Source organism: Panthera leo, chromosome E1 (genome assembly GCF_018350215.1).
Source record: "Panthera leo isolate Ple1 chromosome E1, P.leo_Ple1_pat1.1, whole genome shotgun sequence".
NCBI classification, from domain to species: domain Eukaryota; kingdom Metazoa; phylum Chordata; class Mammalia; order Carnivora; family Felidae; genus Panthera; species Panthera leo.
In genome coordinates, this window is record NC_056692.1 from 55404034 (window position 1) to 55410033 (window position 6000).

General features: G+C 45.4%; 1 protein-coding gene across 1 annotated transcript in view; it reads right to left on the bottom strand.

Annotated features, from left to right (window-relative positions):
• Positions 1-5031, bottom strand: part of GRB2 (growth factor receptor bound protein 2) — a 73757-nt gene extending 68726 nt beyond the window's left edge. Inside the window, exon 1 of the mRNA XM_042917345.1 lies at positions 4835-5031. The gene's annotated coding sequence lies outside the window, so the exon portion shown is untranslated. The remainder of the gene's footprint in view (positions 1-4834) is intronic.
• Between the last annotated feature and the right edge of the window lie 969 nt (positions 5032-6000).

Below are 6000 nucleotides of genomic sequence, written 5' to 3' on the forward strand. Positions count from 1 at the left end.
CAAATTCTAAAGCAAGTGCAACTTGAATCGTTCATTTCAAGCAATGTGCACTGAATCCTAAAATGCAGTCTCCTAAAGGTATCTGTAGGATTTGTTCTCCTTCCATTTAACTCTTCTTCCCCAAATTTACAGAAAATAAAAATACACAACACTCACTGGGCAATATCACTTAGTGTTAAGGCCCCAAGGTCTCTAAAAGCAGGTTGATCTGGGTTGAACTAATGACCTTGGTGCTTACCGGCTATAATTTTGGGCAAGCCCCCCCCCCTTTTTTTTTGCTGGGGGGTAAGCCTTTTAAACAAGCCCCATTTCTCATTTGTAAAATGGGGATAGTATCACCTACTTCATAAGATTCATTCACCATTAAATTAGGTAATATAGATAATATACGTGAAGTGCTTTGGACAGGGCCCGACATTAAGTCATTCAAAATAAGTTAAAATGTGATTCTACTTAAAACAGAGAAGATGTTCAACTTCACTAGTTAGAAACTGCAAATTACAACAATGAGATTTCTTTCACCTACTAGTTGCCCAATTTTTTAAAGGTTTATAATATTTAGCTTCTGCAATTCTCTGGTTGAACAGACTCCCAGGCTCTTTATTCAATGTTCATCCCCTTAACAATTTGAGCTGCTACTATATGCCTGACAATGTGCTTGGTATTGGATTGTAATAATAAAACCATCACAGAGCACAGGAGCAGGGAATTAATCAGTTCAATCTTTTTGGAAAGTAATTTTATAGTATCTACTGACAATTTAAAAATACACACCCTTGAACAAGCAATTCCATTTCCTACATTTATCTTCGCTGAAACAGTGACAAACACCATGTGCAAAATACATATATACCTGATCAATATCCATGAGAATGTCTATGAAATATATTTCTATATAAATACTAAAAGATATTATCAAGTTAAAAACAAAAATGAAGAAAGATTCGTTTACCCCATTTCTGTAAAGCAAAACATTATTTATCAGCATGTGCTAAAGAAAAAAAAAAATCAAAGGGTTAACAATGGTTATCTCCGGGAGCAAGGTCACAAAATATTTTCATTTTCTGTACCATATACCTCAGTTATATTTTCATCACTACTTTTATAGTTAGAAAAAACCCAACACCGGGACGCCTGGATTCCTGAGCTCGAGCCCTGCATGGAGCTCTCTGCTGTCTGCACAGAGCCCACTTCGGATCCTCTGTCCCCCTCTCTTTCTGCCCCTCCCCCGTTTGCACGTCCAGGCGTGCTCTCCCCCCCCAACCAAATAAAATAAACATTAAAAAAAAGAAAGAAGGAAAAAACAAACACCAAAATCTTACTGGTGTTCTGGAGTCAAACCTGGATTCAACTGTCGCTTTACCACTTGACTAGATGGGGAACACTAGACAAATAACTTATAGTCTCTAATTCCTAGTTTCCCTAAGCTGGAAAATGGGGCTAACAGCATCTACCTTTTAAGGGCATTTTGATGATTAAAAGAAATAGCCCATGGGGCACCTGGCTGGTTCTGTCAGTAGAGCTGAGAGAGTGCTACTCTTTTATCTCAGGGTTGTGAGTTTGAGCCCCACGTTGGGTGTAAAAAATACTTAAAAAAAAAAAAAATTAAAAATCTTAAAAAAATGGGGCACCAGGGTGGCTCAGTCGGTTGAGTGCCCGACTTCAGCTCAGGTCATGATCTCACAGTTCCTGGGTCTGAGCCCCACGTTGGGCTCTGTGCTGACAGCTCAGGGCCTGGAGCCTGCTTGGGATTCTGTGTCTCCGTCTCTCTGTGCTACTCCCCTACTCACACTCTGTCGCTCTCTCAAAAATAAAGGTTAAAAAATTAAAAAATATATATATTAAAAAAATAAAAGAAATTTTAAAAAATCTTAAAAAGAGAGAGATACCATGTGTAAAGGCCTTCACAGAGTCTCCGGCGCAAAGTGCTAAGAAGCGTTAACTGGCTAGTATCACCAGGCCACTATATTCTTACATCGTCCATCTTCCATCTGCGTACAAACTTAGCAGAGCATTCTCGTAGGTAAATTAACAGCCCTATTAAGTACAAAGTTTAAAATTAAATTGCTTCACATCACAGTCCTAACAATGCTCACATACTCACGCATATGAAGACTAATCACATCTCTCATCAGTCACTCTGTTTGGCTTTTAAATATTTACTCTGTATATACAGAAGGTGTGATTTTAAATGGACTAATTGAAAGCCGCATCCCACTCCATCCTCATTATTTTACAGCTGCATTCTGCAGCAACAGTCTTGGTCCTTGGACCCGTAGCATCAAAACCTCCCTATTCAGAGACTGATTCACTGTGGGGTGCCTTCTGGAGTTCTGCAAAAGGTAGGGGCCTTAGGCCCAGAGCCTGATTTAAAGTAAGACTCACGGTAATTCTCATGCACGCTAAATTCGAAGCATCACTGTTGTACCAGAAGGCGGGCGCCTTAACCAGATTTTCAACTTTGCATTCCACACAATGCACTACAAGGTCTTTGCATAAAATGAAAATAATGCGTGTTCACTCGGCTCAAACGCCAACTTTGACAAATAAAACCAAGGACTCCCAACAGCCATTCAGTAGTGCTGGAAAGTTCTTCTGAGTTAAGCAAGTAACTAATTAATTTCTCTCGGCAGAGCGCGGTGAGTCTCTACTCCGTATTAATTTCTCCAAAATCTATTACTCTTCTGGTCTAGGTAACAATCAGAACTGCTGCAGCCCAACAGGCAACATAACAGGATTTTTCTCAGAAAAATCGCTAAGTACCATCAACTAGCGGTATTTAAAACCTAGCAATCCCTCAGATCTGAATACGCTTGCTAACGAAGTGAACTCCCTCAAGCATTTAAATGCTTGCTCTTAGTATCAGAAAAAGCCGATTATAAGAATTAACTTCGCTTTTTACCTTGGGAATTCAGAAAATTTTGAACAAGGGAAGGAGCAATGGAACACAGGTTATTCCTGTCAAAAAAAAAACAACAAAACAAAACAACAAACAACCCCTCAACAACAATAACAAAGATGAGTAGTTAAAAGAATCCTGGTAAAGAATTCATACTATCACAATGGCCAGGTTTTAATTCATCGGTGGTCTAAATAAATTCCATTCCCTTAAATATTTCACGTTATCTTAATTCTATTGTAATATATAGGTCTATGACTGGTTTTTGTTTTTCAACATTAACCACTTCCCACTAAAAGCCAAAAAGAAGTCAGATGATGAGTGGGCCCCTGGGTGGCTCAGTCGGTTAAGCCTCCGACTTCAGCTCAGGTCATGATCTCGTGGTTCACGAGTTCGAGCCCCCAAGTAGGGCTTCTGTGCTGACAGCTCAGAGTCTGGAGCCTTCTTCCGCTTCTGTGTCTCCCTCTCTCTCTGCCCCATCCCTGCTCTCTGTCTCACAAAAGTAAATAAATGTTAAAGAAAAAAAAAAAAAAAAGTCATACAAGCCCCAAATTGACCCAATCTTCCTTACTAACACGGGAAACCTAGAAAGAAAAAAGAAAGCAGTCGCACAGTACAATGTTAAAATGAAAACAACTAAAACACAAATAACACAAGCCAGCTACACTTGTGACCTACTGGTGGTATTGATTACTTACGGATGAATTCAATCCTTTGAGCCTCCCCGTTCCCAGGGGGAGAACTTAAAAGTCTAGGCAAGGTTCTCTGGCAACTCTTCTGGCTGACTGAAGGAACCCATAAAGGAGGAAAGAGGGTATCTTCCCCAGAGAGAAAACGGACTCTTTAAATGGGGGAGAATACGAATTGCACCAAAGGTCAGAAACCTCGAAAAATTATGCCCAAGAGGGGGACAAAAAGGAGGAAGGGGAAGTAGATTAGAAAGAAAAAAAAAAAAAAAACGGGGGCAGGGAGGAAGCAAATGACTTGCATTACACGAGTAAGCATTTAGTGTACTCAGTGAAATGGAGAAAGGAAAGACAACTACTGGAGAAGTGCAAAGCGAAAAAGTGAGACAGGAAAGCCAAAGAGACTATGCTAACTTCTTTCATGTGTCTTTTAGACTCGTTTCCGAGGCAACAGAGCCAAAAGATAGACCCCGAGTGCCCTTCGGCTCCTCTGCAAATCGCACTTTCATAATAACTCCCTAAACAAGCTAGAACTCCTACGGCTTATGTTTAAAAGAGCAAATGAAAAGTACCAGTGCTTTTCTAGCCTCTCGCATTGAAATCATTCCTCGGAACATTTCAACCAACTGCTGCTTGTTGTTCTTTACAAGAATTTTTCAGAGGATAGTTTAAAAAAAAAAAAAAAAGCGACAGACGTAAAGGCATCTCAACCGGCTCCAGGAGCAAAAGGTTCTCACTCATGGTATTCATAGGGTTGGTGGGGTCCCTCCCCAAATTCGGCCTAAAGACACCAGGAGATGGTGACGTGGTGGCCGTGCAGGTCGAAGGAGCATCAATCACCACATATGCAGCCGCTGCGAATCCCCCGCCTCCCGGGCCAAGTCAGACTGACTCACAGAATGAGTACCCAGGGCTCCCGGGCTTCTCCCGGGCCCCTTCTGCGCAAACCCTCTCCAAGAAAGCGTAGAACTTAATTAGGAGCCCCCGGCCCCCTGCCCCAGGGTCCGGGGCTGTGAGCCGAGCGAAGGGCCGGGGGAGGACGGTGCCCCAGGAAGGAAGCGCTCCAAAAGGGGAAACGCGGTGCCCGGAGCCCCGGGGACTCCGTCCCCCGCCACAGGCCTCCCCACTCCGAACCCGAGTCCCGGCAGCCCTCGGTAGGCTCCGGCCCGGTCCCCGCGGGCCAACTACCGCTGCGGAGCGGGGGGGAAAGAGGCACCGGAGCAGCACCGCCGCCGCCGGCCGCACTCACCGTGGCGCAGCTGCTCCGCTCCGCGCCCGGCCGTCCCCTCCGCAGCGGTGCGAACGGCCACCGACCCCGCTGCTGCTCCCCTAGGGCAGCGCCTGTGCCCGTCGCCGTCACCGCTACAATCTTCGTCGACACCGCCGTCGCCGCCGCCGCCCGCTCGCCGAAGCAGCACAGCCGCCTGGCTTCCGCTCCTCGTCGGGGTCCCGCGAGAACTTCTCCGCGCGGCCCCGCCCCGCCCCGCCCCCGCGAGACTTCCCCCGGCGGAAAAGCGCAGAGCGCAAGCGCTCCTCCTCCGCCCCGGTCGCGCAGGTAGCCACCATCTAGCAGCCTAGGCGCCTGCGCCAGACCGCCCCGCAGCAGGTGGCACCGCCGTGGCTCCGCCTCCGGGTCGCTGTAACCCTTTCGGTTCCGAGGCGGGTAAATTACAGCCCAGCCCTGAAGGGGTGACTCTTCACCACACCCTAATCACTTCCCTTTTCTTGCCACCAAACCGAGGCAGTTGGCGGGGAGTGGTGGTGGGGTGCGGAAATCTCCCTCCAGCATGAAGCACTCCAAATAGAGGACCAGGTTTTGAAATATTTGAGAATCCGGTCCAAACTGCAGTGTTAGGCGAATATATTCTTTGCTCCTTGATCTAATCAAGTGCTTGAAATATGCTAAGCGTAGGTATGAGTATAGGTGCTAGGTATAGAAGGTACAACGATGAACAGAAATCCTAGCCCTCAAGCAATTCAAGGTCTAGAGTGGATTAAAAGCAAACAAAAAATGCCGTATGTAATGTTAGAATTATTTGGGGGAATGCTGAGTAAGCCAAAAAGATGCGAGGAAGGACCGCTACTCTCATCTCAGAATAGCCTTCCCTGAAAAGGTGAATGATGATGATGTCTGAGCTGAAGACCAGTAGGAGTTCACCAGACAGAGAGGTGGAGATAGATGCATTCCTGGCGAAGGGAACAGCACGCATGTACAAGGAACGGAGGCGTGACAGAGTCGTGTTCTGTTCAATGCTAAGTAATTCCTATACCAGGGAGATAAGTAGGGTAGCGACAGATGAGGCTTGAAGAAGTAATTCATGTTTTTCAGTTCCAAAAGCTCTTTCCAATTAAAGAGAACAGAACGTATCAAATGGTAATGTTCTCCCTGGAAGCCAACAAAATAGTGCTGAGAGG